Genomic DNA, 14,021 nt, shown 5'->3' with positions numbered 1-14,021 from the left:
AAAAATTAAGCAAACATTTAGTACACACATTAGTAAATCATATATTATATTATAACCAAAAGTGAATGTGAATGCAGGTGCTTCATATAACTCACCATCTCAGGCAAATAATTAGTAAATATTATTTAGATTAGTTACCAACTATGCCAGAGTACAAAGTCATAGGAGTAGTAAAAGTCATGTGAATGCAGGTGCTTCACTATTTAGATTAGTAAATATTTTTAGAGCCACCTGTCGGGTGCATCCGCCACTTCTTTTGCTTGGATTTAGCAGCACTAAGTTCACTGCACAGGAGTAAACATTGTCATGTGATCAACCTAATATTCACAATTAAAATAGCTTCAGTTGTGAAGGGCTTTACATAGACTGCATCAATCTCCACCACTGTGAAATTATGACCGGCTAAGGCAAAGAAAAGTTCGTCGTTGAGTGCAGCATTGAATATCCGTAGTAAGTAGCTTTTTCCTTGTTCAACCTCCGTAACAAATATCTAAACCATACAAAGGAGAAGTAAATTAGCAAAAATAATCAAATGGCAATATATGTCGGTTTGTTTTAAAGTTGTTTGCATTTCTTGAAAACGGTTCTAATATAGATGTTAAATTAAAAGCCGTGGAATACTTCACGTTCTTACGTTTATTCGAGCAAGGGAAGAGTGGCCCTGGTTTCCCATTGATGGTATGTGCATCAGACATATTTGGTGGTAAACCCAACTTGTTCCCTTGATTAACCAACTCTTCAACGTCGGTGTTCCACCATTCCTATGTTCCATAATTAAATAAGCGAGATTTTGAGTTAAGTCTGTAAAGAAACGTTGATCATAATAAATTAATGATCAATAGACCGCTAAATATGTAAATGATTACTGACCTAGGACGATACTGACTTGTTGGGGGAACGAAAATGGAGTTCCTTCTTTGGGCATGAGGATAATTGCACCATATACAGTTGCTCTTAATCAAAGAATATGTGCATGCCACCAAAGTGTTCCTCTTTGGCCTGTTACGTTGAAAGCATAGGTGTAGCTATTTCCAGTTTGAATTGGACACTGTGTTACGTATGCTGGTCCATCTGCCCAACCGTTGCGAAACTGCTTCAATCCGTGCCTGCAAATTTATAATGTGATGATTATTAGTCCAAATAATAAGTCATACACATTCCGAGATATGGATGCCATGCTAGCATGTATTGTATGCGGTTTTGTATACGTACCAATGAATGGACATATTGTATTGAGCGTGGTTGGTAACGTTTATAAGAACTGTATCTCCTTCTCTAGCATAAATTGTTGGTCCAGGAACACATATTTAACGTATCCACGCGGAACACTTGGGCACAGTGCATTTCAGTGCCAATATACATTGGTCAAGTCCTAGAACATATACATGGAGAAGGTGTGTGCATTTAGATCCTAATGGAAATGTTGTTGTGTGGTTGCTAAACTGATGTGCTAATTTAGAAACGTGCTTGGATTCGCATAATTTCGATTCTCTTGACCCAGATCCTACAAAAGTACATAAACCTAAGTATATGTCACTACAAAACAAAAGGCTTCTTGGGACGGCTAAAAAGCGTCGCAAGAGGCCCAAATCCGTCCCAAAAAGATATTAGTGACGTTTTTTTGACCGTCCCCTGTTCCACCGTCACTAATACTATTTGGTCGTCATTTCTTTTAGGGACGGTCATATTATTGCCTTAATTTAAAAATTTGATCACTAATAGGGACGAATACTCCATGAGCGTCCCAAATAACCCTCTTTAGGGACGGTTTTGAAAAAACAGCCTGTCCCTAGAAACTACTTATTTTGTAGTGTGTAGACATTATTATTTACTTAGAATCAGCCGAAGTGACATCCAAAATTTCAAACTGGCAGGTTGTTATTCAGGAAAATTAAATAAAGGTCAGTGAAGACTTTCATAGACCTCACTGCACTTTTATAGATTAACCAAGGAGAATAAAAATGAAGTTTGAACTTGTTAAGACCACCAACAACGTTACCCAGATACACTACTCTCTTGAGGCATCCATCACCACCTATTGCCAGCAATATCCACAATATTATCTACTTCACATCTAACTTGCCTACTACAATACTATACCAAGAAACTTGAAAATGCGAATGGAGGATGTGGAGGGACTTGTGCAAGTATAATTACTATATATCCTTATAATATAGGAGAAAAATGTAACCGAACTTAGCCAATAGAATTCGGTTTGTTCGCAAAAACTTTTAAAACTACAAAGTAACCGAACTTAGCTAATAGACGCTGGAACTTCACATTTTTTTTGTTTGTTAAGTTCGGTAACGTCATAATTTTATCGCAGAAACCGAACTCGGAGTTCAGTAGGTTAGCTGTTAGGTTCAAATTTGCGAAAGAACCGAACTTTGTAAACTTATATACTCTTATATTACGTAAAGTTCGGTTAGATCAAAAGTGCATGCAGTTTGCGAACCAACCGAACTTTGTACACCAAAGTTCGGTTAGTTGAGAACCAACCGAACATAACGTTGTAACTCCTAGAAATTCTATTATTTGAGAGTTCGGTAACCTGCGTGTTTGGAACAAGTAATCGAACTACACTTTCATATAAGTTCGGTTACTTGTTCATCTCACGGGGCAACCGAACTACAGCTTCAGATGAGTTCGGTTACTTCTTCTTCATATAAAGTAACCGAACTGTTCAAAATCCAGTTCAAATCCGGATCATTTTGAAGATTAAAAAATATTCTAGGAGAGGATGGAGATGAAGAATCAGATGAGTTTTCATCATTTGAATACTCAAACTTAGTGAATTAGAAAAAAAATTATTTTCCATGTTTTTCTCCTTCATCTTCTCTAACTCTACTTTCTCAATAATTCTACTCAACTAATAATAAATCCATCTTTTAATTTAATCTCACTAATTATTTTTAACTAAATCATTCACTAATCATAACCTAAAATTAATTAAGAGGGTAGATTAGGTATTAAATAAATAACTAGATATGGGATGACCTAAAATTACTTCTAATGCCTTTACCCAAAATAAAACCATGGTCCCCCCAAAAAAACCATGGTCCCCAAAAAATCGTTCATGGTAAATAGTCTACTAGAAGTCTTTACTGAGGAGGGTGGTGGCGAAGCTGCTATTTATCTCCACTTTTACACCACAATTTTACACCTCTATGTGTCACTTTTATCCACCGTAGATTTCATCGTCAGTCTATCCCACCTGAGAAAAACAGGGGGTCCTCTTTAAAAGTGAGCCAATAAAACATGGACACATAGGGATGTGAAATTTTTGGGATATAAAAGTGGAGGATTTTTAGTATTACCGGGGTGGTGGGGTACCGTCAGAGGAATACGTAACGTGTATCACCGTCAAAATGTCATTCATGCGAGAAAAAATGGTGAAAGAGTGGGTTTTTTTTTTACACCAATGTTAGACATAAAAGCCCCCTACACGAACCTAGCCAATAGGGCACGACCCACTGTCTTCTTACTCGAGAATCAGACTCCTGGCCAACTTAAATCCACAATGATTTTCTAGTTTTTTTTCTTTTTTTATATATTGGTGTTCTTAAAAGAGAGATTTTAATTTAAACAAGGTTTTTAATTTTGCTAAATATCGTCACAGCCATCCATATGTTCAATGGTTGGCTGTGATAATGGTATTTGCTTGAGTAACGCGCGAGCATAATCATTTCGGTTCTTAGGCTTCATAGATCGACTATGCTCGTGAAGCGGAATTACATAAGGCATATTTGGTTTTTAGGTTCAGCGGGTGCAAAAAAATCACGTTTCATTTCGGACGCACTCTACATGCTCACTCGGCACTTTCCGAGTGAGTTTTATTATGCATATTTGGCAGTGTTCAGGAACCGGACCGGATCGGTCGGACCGGAAAACTCGCGAACCAGTCACTTTTCCGGTCCGATTCAACACTGACCCAACAAATTTCATAAAAACCGCTCTAGTTTTCAAAACCCGGCTAATCCGGGAGATTCAACTACCGAACCGTACGACCCAGTAAGGTCCAACACTGGATCGACCGAGCATTGATCAAAATCTAAAATCAAACAATTTTTTTGGTTGGTGTGCTCTTCTGAATCTTCATCCAACAAATCACTCAACATAATTTCACAAAGAGACATGAAACGAGCATAAAATTCATAATGAGATTAGATTATAGAAGTAGAGAAGAGTAAAATTAATCTTCAACATAAAAATAACTAATCATAAAACTAAGAACATAATAGCAGATCTGTATCCAATTTGATGATGCTCTAATTGATGTTGTGCCGAATAGGTGCTTATGTGATGTTGCTATTATGATGCTTACATAACAGATTTATACTCAAAATATGTATGAGTAGTATGAGTCACTATCATCTATGAGTGATAATTAGTGATGAACATAAAGCGGAGAAATCAAATACTCCATTGTTTGCCGTTTCTATAGCAAAGAGAGAAAGAAAGTGGAGGAAGAGAGAGAAAACTATGAGAAGAAGTGAGATGAGAACGAGGCATAATTAATTTTCAGTAGTATAAACTACTAGATTTGTTGACGCATCGGGCCGACCCGAAAACCACTTTGCCTCGCCCGTCCAGATTCCTGCTTAGGATTTTTGATTTTGTGTAGCTCGGCTTCGCCTCGTCCCGTCCCGATACACGCTTAGGAACTTTTATTTGGTGCAGCTCGGCTTAGCCTCGCCTCGTCGCTTATGATTTGATTACAACAACCTGCATATTAAAAAAATATGACATTTAGCAAATACTTTGAGAATTGATCACAACAACCTGCATATTAAAAAAAAAGTATGACAATTAGCAAATATCAATGAGTTCTTTACAGCTTTCGATCAAAATTAACCTAATGGGATTACATATGGAGCATGATCACCAAACGATAGATGAAACTCTATATTATTTACTTAACTCGAGGAGTGACCATCTTCATTCTGTAAGACAACCATCAATAAATCATTCCATACATTGATAGTTCCAGGTAAGCACCAACGAACACAATTATAAGGAACTATCCAGACATGATTATTGGTCATATTATGATAGAATAGAATTAACTAAGCAAGTGAAATTTATCTAGACAAATAGAATTACTGAACATCAGAAACATAAAAAGAAAAAAAAAAACGAATCAGCAAAAGCCTACGATACCAACAGGCACACTTGAATTTGTAATGTTTTAGCCATTTCATAAAAACTAATCAAAAGATATGGCAACAAATGAAAATATAAGTGAACTGAAAACTAATATGGGAATTCTCTCATGCCCTTTTGTTTTTCACATGTTTAGCAAAGCATTTCCTCAAACACCAGATTTAGGATTGCTGTTGATTACTAAAGCTATTGCATCTCCATCCCAGCAAGACATTCAATTCTAAACAAACCATGTCTACTTAAACCATTTGTCGATTAAAACCAACGACATAGATCTCACTTGCTGTATATTTTCACGGAAACAACCATTGTCCATAAACAAACCAAATTCGAATTCAAAACCAATCCTTCTGGTTAACAATTCATGTACTACATGCTAAAATAAGACTTTGACTGTCAGCCCCCAGCCAACTGAGCTAAAATCCAAATCGATCCATAATTCATGTACTTAATGCTAAAATGCCAGTTCATGATGAGATATTAAGGGCACTAATCTAGTAACATGTCATGTATGATCCTTGAAAGTAAAATAATTTCAAACAAAAGCACCAGCATACTTGTTTTGATAATTGTATACGAATGACAACGGTAACAAAAATGGGTTATAATGAGAAATCGAATACATACATGTCTAAGCATCTGACTCTCATTTTGCAAAGTTGAGAGTCTCTCTTCCAGTTCCCCATTATTCTTCTCTAACTCTTTCACTTTCACTTGTAAATATGTCAAGTAAGCCTTCTTTCTTTCTCTTGCTTTTTGTGTTAAAACTCTATTCCTCAGCAACCTAGAATCCGTTCACAACAGTTTAATAAAAAACCATTCAAATGGGTCCAGTTGCCCCCTTAGCCAGCCATTTTCAATCTTAGCTCCCCATGGAAAGAAAATTTTGATTAAGTGAGGTAAAGTATTTTACCTTTTGATCCTTTTGTTTTCTTTGTCAGCTGGACTTCTTCCTCTTTTCGTTCGAGTACTACCTACTGTTGTTGATGCTTGAACCCTGTCTGGACCGGGTTCTCTTCCTCCTCCTCCTTTACATGATATTGATGGACCCGTTCTTCACTACCCATTTATGGAACTCTTCTTATCTCCTCATCACTCTCTACACCTACAAACTAAATAAATAAATAAAAGAGATTCTGAGTCTTTTTTCGAGGTGACCAAAATTTTAGAATCAAAGATCTAAATTGGAGCTAAAGTAAGTTGCCCCATCATTACAAAATCCATAACTCATCTAGTCTTAGACATTTCCAGTAACTAATGCTTTTAACATGATAGTCAAATAATCTCCATGAACAGTACAAATTATTAACACCATTTGCTCCTGAAAATGTAGGTACTCTTATGTTTCATTTTCCTCATACTTAATCAATCATCTGCATGACCAACTCAATGCAGATACACTAACTTCAAGAAAACAATTTGAGGTATGACAATTGCTTACACCTATAGCTGTGCACCAGTCGATAAACTATAACACCAAAATGGCAGAAACTTTAAATTTAACAAAGCACATGTAGTTAATAAATTTATAAGGATCAGAAAATGATTTGAGCTCGGAAAATTTTAACCTGGAGCACAGTTCAGTATATGCAAAGCAATATGAGATATCATTGAATTACCTGAAATTCTGCTTTTACTTCAACCCCTCATTCAATTGGAAACAGCAGCCTTTGAGTAGCATAAATACTAATCAATTCATTCAGGCATTTAAGCAAACACCATTTGTGTAAACAATCAAATTCACATAATCCCATACTGAATCCTAATTCATTACAGATTTCAAATTTAACCAATTAACAGTGAAGAACAAATTATTAGAGAGAAAGATACGTATTCCTTATTTAAGCATAATTACAAAAAAGAGAGATAAACTATTGGAAAATGCAGCAGTAAAAAGGTGAAACAACACCTAAATCGGAACCTAATTCATAAAGACACCATCACTAATGTTGTTGTTAAGAAATCAATCAAATTTCAATTGATAACATTTAAGCCCTAAAATACCAAAATTTGTTATCTACCTATTGTTCTTAGCCGAAATTAGGGTTTCCAAAATCGGTACTGAGCTTGAAACCCTAAAAATCAAACTTAAAATTGTAGCTTAATTGAATAAAAAATCAAAAGCATACCAAAAAATCCTACCTGAAACCTTTACTACCGCCACTAATGGAACCTTTAAACCTCGAAGAAATACTGAATGAATCCATTTGAAACTCCATCCCCTCTTAATCTCTAGGTTTCAAGAACATCAAGTGAGCCTATTAAAAGCAAACCCAACACCCTCCTTCTGATCAGCAGAGATACGATGTTCTCGATCAAAATCTTTTCTCTGCAACAGTGGGATGAAATTGGGGAGGAACAAAAAAAAAAGGGGGGGAATTATTCCTTTCCCTCAACCTCAATGGTATCTCGGTTAGGGTTGAATTTGGACGGAAGTTTCGTATACCTAACGGCGTTAGTAACGTCCAGTTAAGTACTCGTATTTGGTAGGGCTGCACATATTCCGGTACGGCCCGGTTTTCTTATGGAACCGGTCCTTGTACTTGGTGTTGACCGGTACCTCATTTTGAGGACCGATTCCTGTACTTGTACCTAGAGTTGTACCGGTCCTCCGGTACCGATCCGGTACAAGAGCGGTATCGGGTTTTTTACCTGAAAAATATTACAAAATATAATACAACATTTCCATAAGTTCAATGTTCAACAATCCAAAATAAGTTCAGATTGCATACATACTTAAGTTCAACATTTCTATAACTTCAAGACAACAATCCAAAATAAGTTCAGTTTGCTAAAAAGTAAAAACAACATTTCCACAACCATATAAGTCTGTCTAGGACAAGTCGACAAGAAATGAAACGCGATCATTACAAACGAAAATGAATGGCTGCACAGCCTGCACTTGCAAGTTACAATCCTAGGCCACAAATCTGCACTTTCCCCTCCAATAAGGCCATTGATTGGATAACACAACCTCAACCTGTGTGTATTACAAGTTTACAACCAGTTCAGAACAAATAACAAGCAAATACATAAGAAGTTGATAACTACAGTTGAATTTATATAGATTGAATATTTTCAGTCCATTCATTTCCATACATTACATAGTAGCAATGATAATTTGATATAGAAATGAATCCAAATTATGTTTCAACAAGGACATCAAGATAAAGAAAGTTACCAACCTTCCATTTCTTAGCAAGGAACAAAGGAACAAACTGCAAGCTTTTAGGAGATTCTCAATTATGACTGCAACAGGCAAAAAAATTTTTTAACAAAAAGTAAGTACCAATACAAGAAAAGTAAGTACTATTAAAGAAAACAAAAAAGAAGAAAAACTTAAATACGTACCTGCCGCATCTTCACCATCATCATCAGGTACATAATCACATAGAAGATCAAAAGCAATGGGCTTTTGTAAACATCTTTGTGTACAGAGCAATGCCTCAACTGTCGTTGTAGACATAGAAGCTCTCCATGGAGTAAGCACGCGCTTCCCTGTGCTAAAAGCTGATTCAAAGGAAACTAAAGACACAGGCATGGCTAATATATATCTTACCATGTATGACAGTACCTTATACCTGTTTGCATTAGCCTGCCACCAAGCCAATATGTCAAAGCCATCATCTTGATCTACTTCACGCATTTTTCCATCCATTACATCTGTCAAGTACCTATCTAACTCCGTTGTTCTTGCTTCTTCAACACAACTTGGGTTGTCCCAATGTTGTTTCTTCCTTGATTCAATTCTAGATTTCAAGCCTCGAGTTTGCGTGCTAACCGAACTGGCAACTACCGGAGCAGCACTAGATGACCCTTCCTCATGAATTGAATACACTGACCTATAATCATTAAAGAGTTCCTGAAATTCTAATTTCACCTTTCTCATGATTCTTTGAACCTCCCACGAATTTTTCTCAAACAAACAGTTAAGAGTAAATTCTAGCCCCTTTAGTTTCTCCCTTGGATCCAACAGTTGAGCAAAAAACATAACAAAATTCATTTTCTCATACACACCCCAATACTTATTGTACTTGGAAAACATAAGACGAGACATACGTGCAATAAATGGATTTGATGCTACATTTTCTCTAAATTCAATTAACTGTTCATGGATGAATACCAATTCCCATAAAAAAGAATGAGTAGTGACTTGTGTAGATGCAGAAAAATTCACAATTGCATCGAATAATACCTTTAAACACTTCACAAGGCCTCTAGCATATTTCCAATCTTCTGCATAAGGAGCATGAGTTTGTACTTTTTTTTTCTTCTTCTTCTTCTTCTTCTTCTTCTTCTTCTTCTTCTTGCCCTTTGTATCTACCTCTTCAACCTCTTCTTCCATATCCTCAACCTCTTCATCTTCTTTCATATCCTCAACCACTTCTTCTACGATATCATCACTAGATATAGCTTCCTCAATATCAGCATCACTTGGTAAAACAAATTCCTTGTTTTGCTCAAAAATAAACCTCTCTTGAAAGTCCTTATCAATCTGTGCTAACATTGCAAAAACTTTTTCATATCTTTGAGCAGCTTCTAACATCAAGTAAGTGTTATTCCATCGTGTGTATACATCTAAAGTCAGTGCTTTCTTGTAATCTACCTTTGCTAGGGAAGCACATTATTTAAACTTTTCATACCTAGAAGGAGAACCAAGAACATATTTTACAACTGACCTTATCCTTTTAGCTGATTCATTAAAGAGTCGTACTGCATCTTTTATGACAAGAGCAAGAACATGGGCTGAACACCTCACCTGATAACAAATAATCAAGAAAAATTAGTCATAAGATGCCTGTGAAAACTTCACACACAAATTCAGAACTATGATTATTAATGAACATGTATTAATGATGTGAAATGAGAATCTTACATGTAAATATTTAGCTCTGATTGGTGATCCTGTCCAACTAGTAACAACTTGCTTCAGATGATCCATAACTACTGTGTTGGCACTGATATTGTCTAGAGTGACACCAAATATATCTTTTAGACCAAAATCTTTCAAACAATCCACTAGCTTCTCACCGATTGCATTACATGTGTGACCTTCAACTTGACAAAACATGAGTATTCTCTTCTGCAGTTTCCAGTTCTGATCAATGTAGTGAGCGGTTACACAAATATAATTAAAATTATTTGGTGATGCCATGTGTCAGTTGTCAAAGATACCCTCTGCTTAGATGTTAAGAAGTAAGTTTTTAGGTTATTCTTCTCTTCTACATACATCTTTAACATATCCCTATAAATTGTCATACGTCCTGGAACCTTGAACCTAGGCTGTGCCTCTTGCATCATTGCTACAAATCCTGACCCTTATACTTTTCTAAAAGGAATTTCATCCGTAATTTTCCACTCAACAAAACGCCTTCTTAACCTATCATAACTGTAAGTATGAGCAATAAGTTTACCATCCTGACATGGTTTTGGGGGTGGCATCAACAGAGATGGTTGTCCCTTTTATTTCTTCCTGTTAGGATTATTTAGACATCTATTCAAATGCTTGCGTAATCCAGAAGTGCCATTATTTTCATTGTGATCTTTGTATTTATGGTGGCAATGATGACATTCAGCCCACTCATCATCTATCCTAGTCATTTCCAACCAAACAGTTGATCTCACTTTGCTGTGCTTCTTTTTGCTATCACCAACTTCAACTGCTTCAGATGTACTTGTTGGAGTTGGAGTTGCAGTTTCAGATTAATTTACGTGAGATGCAGCTTGAGATGATGATCCAACTTCTGTTTGTTGAGTTGTACTTGTAGTTGGAGTTGTACTTGTAGTTGGAGTTGCATTTGTAGTTGGAGTTGCATTTGATATGATCATCTAACAAAAAAAAGATATGATAAGCAAACATAATTTTACATAACAAGCATCAAGTAAGCACAATTCATATGGTTTCAAAGAGTTGAACTTAACAGTCATCTGAATATTATCAACATACAAACATACTGACATACAAACTCAATATTATCAACAAATCCAAGTTAGGAAATACCTCCAGTGAGACATACACATAGACATAGTGATACTATCATACATACTCATACAAGAAAGATACAACTAATTGCAAAATCATTCATAGAATCACAGTTATCACTTATCACTTATCACACGGTACTACAGAGTACAATCAATCTATATATTCATTATAACATATTAACATGTATTGCTCAATCAATCTGAATTCTCAAAACCTAAATCGATCTCAAACTCTTAATCAATGTCAAACCCTAAATCATTCACATCAACAAGGTTAATTTCATAATATAGATTTCTCAATCAGAAGAACAAGAATAAGTAAAGACTGTAAAGTACCTTGGAAACAAAAAGGTTTAGATTGAATCTGATAGACGAAGAAGAAATTGGTATCCTTGGCAGTCACCACTTAACCTGCGTGAGTATAAACACTAGGGTTAGTTGATTAATCAAGCCATAACTACTTAAAATCGTTTACATCAAAAAGATTACCTAATTTATTGATAGCTACTAACTAGTAAGACTTGAATCACTTGATGATGATCGTGAATTGGTGATTTCCTGATTGATTGATGAGGGTAGTCGTAGTTACTCAGAGATGAAGAGGCTGCTCTTCATAGCTCGCTTCCTTATGTAGTTTACTGACTATCATCTCTTCCCAGCGCTTTCATGGAGGATATCGTTTGAGCACCGAAGTGTTTAAAACTCCATGTTTATTCCGATCTACAACTCTCCTGAGCTACATGAGGAAGACTTTAAAAATCTCGAAAATAACAAGAAATCTTAAAGAAAATTAGTGAAAAAACGTAGATCTGTTGATCTTGAGGTTCTTCTAGACTTCTCAGATCGTGAAGATCCTTTTTGAGTCCGAGCTCTACTCATTCATCTCAACAGAAATCTACTTTGTTGTGTGAAAACACTTCTCTTACAGAGATTATGAAAATAATATAGATCTTTTGTTACGGAGGTAGATTAGATCTTCATACCTCCCAGTTTCTAGCGCCAAAATGTAGCTGCATATTTTCTGACTACTACACCCAAGTAAGATTAAAGACTAAAAACTACTTAAACATACAAGATTCAACATGAACAAGATGTAAATAGAATGAAATGTAAAGATTGACACAAGCATATAACGTGGTTCGGCCATGAAGACCTAAGTCCACAGATATGAAGATGTTTTCTTATTGATCATAAGGTCTTACCCTTGAAAGTGTTAACTCTTCTAGATTTCTCAATTTCTCTCTATCTAAGTCTCTCTCAAGAATTCTCTGTAGAAAGACCATCTAAGATTACATAAGTTGTCCATCTCCTGGTACATGGACTGGTATTTATAGACAAAATAAACTCGTGGTCGCTTGATTGTCCGAGTTGGGTGAGCTTTCCTCCGACATCCTGTCTCCCTCGAACTCGTTCTATACCATCCCTCGCGATGAAATATATACTTGGTCCTCCCTCCGAGTTGTCTCGCTCTCCCTTGGATCGTGCTTCCCTTCTGTGGAGAACCTCGTGCTCCATCGCCTCTAGGTCGTAGTATAGATCGTCCAAGTCTTCCGTCACGAAGACCAACTACCCAAGTCATGTTCTTATTATTCACTAAATGCGATATTTCTTTTTATACTTGACCGTCTGAGCAGATTAGACCTTTATACATACGCGTCATTCATGTGGGGTTTGTGCAGTTGCCTCGACTGATACAAATCCTTCTCTCCACTAATGATTCGGTGCTCCAACCTCATCATCTCATCATATATTCATTCCTTAGGATGTTGACACGTGGCCGTCGGGTATTTTACCCACACAACCTTAGCAAGACGGTCTTTAATGTCTCCGGACAGCATCTTTCCAGATTTATATGCCTGTTTTGTTTGTTCTAGCTCAGAATCGTCCTCAAGAAAAAATATTTAGATACTTGAATGGTATATCTTTATCCAAATTTGCTCCATGTTCTTGTTGTTCCTTTAACGAATCCCCTCCACCAATGTCAGCCTTGTTTACCTTTCTTTTAGTGTTGTCGGCCGAGACAGTAACATATATAGTAGAATTCAGAATACTAGCAGACATTTTCCCTGTGTTCCCCTGAAGAGCAGGTAAGAAAGAAGACTCAATCAAAGCAGGCTTCTGATATCCAAGCTTAGGTGTAACATCTCGTTTAATTCTGAAATACGGATCCTGGTCAATCGCACAAGGGATCAGGCATCATAACTTATCTTTACCTGTAAACAAATGAGGGAACGAACCCGGGAAGGATGTTGCTGCCTGCAGACCTGGAAAAATGAACTTCGCAGAAGAATCTGCTAGAGTGATACCAAATGTTCCATGCATCTGATTTCCTTTGGTGTTACCTAAAACTTTAATCGCGATTTCGTAGAACCCTCCACCCACATAACCAAAATCTGAGAAAATGAAGGTTCTTGTTATATCAAAGCCACATGCAATGATATGCTTGGCATTTTCACGAGAAAGCCTCTTGGTTTCTTCTACTGAAAGATTCTTATAGACGTACTTCTCATCATTTGTTAGTTGTATTACAAGGGGGACTTTGAAAGCTTCATGTAAATATTTACAAAAGCAGAAGGAAAATCAAAGGTCACATCACATATACACGTACGTAATAATATAAATTTCGTAATGAACTTAGTTAAAATCTGATTCTAGGATCAAGATTCTAGGGTTGAAATATTGATAATCAAACTTGATAATAATATTGATAATAAGATGTGTCCTCAAAACAAGAAGGCATAGACTTTAAATAGGTTCACAAGAACCGACTAACATAAAAAAGAAAAAGAAAAAAACAAAATATAACTCCTTCTTGAAAGAAACTATCCGTCGAGTTAATGTGTAAAAAAGAACTTCATTCTCTTCATGAAATG

The 14,021-nt window shown here is 36.2% G+C and overlaps 1 long non-coding RNA gene and 1 pseudogene across 1 annotated transcript; both read right to left on the bottom strand.

Annotated features, from left to right (window-relative positions):
- Positions 1-4,168: 4,168 nt before the first annotated feature.
- Positions 4,169-7,523, bottom strand: LOC113338668. Its single transcript, XR_003354811.1, has 4 exons — positions 7,306-7,523; positions 6,077-6,275; positions 5,791-5,947; positions 4,169-4,725 (listed from the first exon to the last, which is right to left on the bottom strand). It is a non-coding gene; the product is annotated as an uncharacterized LOC113338668 (long non-coding RNA).
- A 3,343-nt stretch (positions 7,524-10,866) lies between these two features.
- Positions 10,867-13,716, bottom strand: LOC113272704 (annotated as a pseudogene).
- Positions 13,717-14,021: the final 305 nt, after the last annotated feature.

The sequence above is a fragment of the Papaver somniferum genome, chromosome 1 (assembly GCF_003573695.1).
Source record: "Papaver somniferum cultivar HN1 chromosome 1, ASM357369v1, whole genome shotgun sequence".
Lineage (NCBI taxonomy): Eukaryota > Viridiplantae > Streptophyta > Magnoliopsida > Ranunculales > Papaveraceae > Papaver > Papaver somniferum.
Note: the sequence above shows the minus strand (reverse complement) of the source record. Positions and strands in the feature narration are given on the sequence as shown.